Here is a 3,071-nt window from a genome sequence, read left to right on the forward strand (position 1 = left end):
ACTTAACCTCAATTATTTGATTGAGCAACATAGGTGGGCTCATGATTTAATTAGGCTAAGGCCCAATCTCCTACTTTATTTTAATTATTAGCCCAACTTCTTAGATCATCAAAAGAATTATAGCCCATTCTCTATTTAAAACCTTAGCCCATGATTTTAGTTAATAGAGGCCCAAAACAAAAACTAATAGTGGCCCAAGCACTAATGGCCCAAACTTCCTCTTCCCATCTCCATCGGTCCCTACTCTCTCTCTCTCTTCTTTCTCAAAATCCCCAAATCCTAAATCCCTAATTGAGAGAAAAACCGCTCGGAGGAGAAGCAGCGGCGCGACGCCTCATCCCTCGTCGTTCGCCGCTCCAGTCGGCGCCTCCTTGCGCCGCCGAAATTCGATCCCCTTCCCCTCTTCTATCTAAGTCGCGAGGATAGAGAAGCAGCGCCTCTCATCTTCCCTCGCGGTCTCCGGCGAATTCGCCATCGCCGCTCGTCGCCATTCGCCGCTGCCTCCTTCGCGAGGCAGCTACGACACTCACCGAAGACTCACGTCTGTTGCCTCCGTCTCACACTCACGTCCTCGGCGAGTCCAGCAGCAGAGAGGAGGCATCGCCTCCCTGACTCCCCCTCTCGACTGCTACACAACGGTGCAGCACCTCCAGCCAGCCGCCAGCTCTGGAACGACGACGAGCTGGTGCCGTCGCTGCCACGCGGCTGAGGCCTCGCCGCTTCTCCGCGGCAGCATCCGTCATCGCCGTCCAAGGCTCGGGGAGCGGCAGCTGCTGCTCCGCGGTGATCCTCGGGGCTCCGTCGCCTGCCGGGCAGCCCTTCTAAGCTAAGTCTCGTATTTAAGCCCTTAGTTTACATTTTATTCTAGATTTCCAGTTTTGAGCATGTCCTTTGTGATGTTGGAGGTCTTGGCTAATGTGTTTTAAAGTTGTGATTTTGGGGAAAGTTTAGTTCATTGGAAGGAGTTTTGATTATTATGAAAGTTGCTAAAAGCAAATCTTAAGCACACTGTTTCTCGGAGTTCCCCTTTTGTGAAAGCTACTTAAGATTTTGAAATTCTAATATGCCGTGCCTACTTGTTCTCAAGTGTTCATGCTTTCATGTTTCTATAAGTATGGTGGGGAAGAGAGGGTGTTATACCTCTTGCAGTAGCTATTCTCTTACAAAATTCTGCTCCTAACTCTTCCAAGGTCACTTGCCACTCTGGAACTCCTTGTTGTGAAGTAAGGGAAGTGGTGAGTGGTGAAGGGAAACAGATATTGAAGGGGAAGACATTTATATAAGCTGCTGCTGCAGTTTGTTGAGATATGGCAAAAATCGAATCTGCATTCTTTGGCTCTTTTGTTCACATTGGTTGGCTGTTTGTGAGATAGTACTTGTGAAGGAATAAATGGACTGAGCTTCCCCTTTGTTTTCTTATTGCAGCAAGATCCCTTTTGGCGATCTTCATCCTACTTTGTTTAGTTTGGTTTGTTTCTATCTTTGGAGTACATGTACTCTTGCATTTAAATACTTTGTTGGTTTGTTGCAGGTAGTGATTGGAGAGAAGGCAGGAGCTATTGGGATTAGGAGATGCTGCAGGTGGGTTTAATACCTTCTTGGATAAGTCCTTGGTCCTCCATTGTTAAAGATGGGTTGTCTCCTTTCCTCTAATAAAAGTTCTTTAATTTCTTATGTCTTTATTCATCAACTATGGTTTGTATCTTGCAGGTGGTAGTCATAGGAGGAAGAGTTATTGGGCTGCTCTTTGGGCCGACAGCCCTCTACCAACGGGCTGGACTAATGAGCCTCGGGTGTGGTTTGTGCCTGAAGAGAATAGGCCCAAGAAGCATTTATTCACTTATTTAATTATAGGTGCACTATTAGTTTCTTTTGTACTTAAAAACTTTATATACTTAATTCATATACATCCATTTATGTATTGAACACTAAGCTTTGGTATTTGTACCCGTTCTAATCCAAAGTGTCGACTTGTATCCATTATGAACTTGACTTTAGCTTTAAAGAAAAGCACATACTCGATCTTGGTTCGCTTGCCTCTTCTTATTCGAGAGTATTTCATAAATCAACTTTTAATTATGCATGAAATAAAAGTTTTAACATCCATTTCATTTAATCGAAAAAATAACTAAATGATGACATGTATCTCAAGTTTCGCGAGAAACTTAATAGTAAAACAGTGGGTATTACAAAGTCAATTTATAAGGTGGTTATTTCTTCCCAAAGATTCTGTTTGCAAATAAGAATGCTTGCTTTCCACTTGATATTTCAGTTCTTATAAATTTAAAATCGTGGAAATACATTCCACAAATCAATGTCTTTTTTGTGTTATTAAAAACCTAATAAACTAAAACAACAAGATAATTAACGTTGAATGGCCCATTTTGATATAATTCTCAATAACGAGCTAAAATTGTCACTTAAAATTTTATAAGACTTGAATAATAGTATGATAATTGGAATTGAAATTAAAATAAATAATACTAAGTCAATTTATAAGGTGGTTGTTTCTTCCCAAAGATTCTCTTTGCAAATAAGAATGCTTTGCTTTCCACTTATTTCAGTTCTTATAAATTTAAAATCGTGGAAATACATTCCACAAATCAATGTCTTTTTTGTGTTATTAAAAACATAATAAACTAAAACAACAAGATAATTAACGTTGAATGGCCCATTTTGATATAATTCTCAATAACGAGCTAAAATTGTCGCTTAAAATTTTATATGACTTGAATAATAGTATGATAATTGGAATTGAAATTAAAATAAATAATACTAAGTCAATTTATAAGGTGGTTATTTCTTCCCAAAGATTCTCTTTGCAAATAAGAATGCTTGCTTTCCACTTGATATTTCAGTTCTTATAAATTTAAAATCGTGGAAATACATTCCACAAATCAATGTCTTTTTTGTGTTATTAAAAACCTAATAAACTAAAACAACAAGATAATTAACGTTGAATGGCTCATTTTGATATAATTCTCAATAACGAGCTAAAATTGTCACTTAAAATTTTATAAGACTTGAATAATAGTATGATAATTGGAATTGAAATTAAAATAAATAATACT

General features: G+C 38.7%; 1 long non-coding RNA gene across 1 annotated transcript; it reads left to right on the forward strand.

Annotated features, from left to right (window-relative positions):
* Positions 1-236: 236 nt before the first annotated feature.
* LOC148927333 (uncharacterized) lies at positions 237-1,980 on the forward strand. The gene is made up of 2 exons (XR_016137706.1): positions 237-1,581; positions 1,711-1,980. It is a non-coding gene; the product is annotated as an uncharacterized LOC148927333 (long non-coding RNA).
* The last annotated feature ends 1,091 nt before the right edge of the window (positions 1,981-3,071 follow it).

The sequence above is a fragment of the Salvia hispanica genome, chromosome 4, assembly GCF_029641045.1.
Source record: "Salvia hispanica isolate PSC_SH4W2 chromosome 4, Shi_PSC_v1, whole genome shotgun sequence".
In the NCBI taxonomy this organism is placed as follows: domain Eukaryota; kingdom Viridiplantae; phylum Streptophyta; class Magnoliopsida; order Lamiales; family Lamiaceae; genus Salvia; species Salvia hispanica.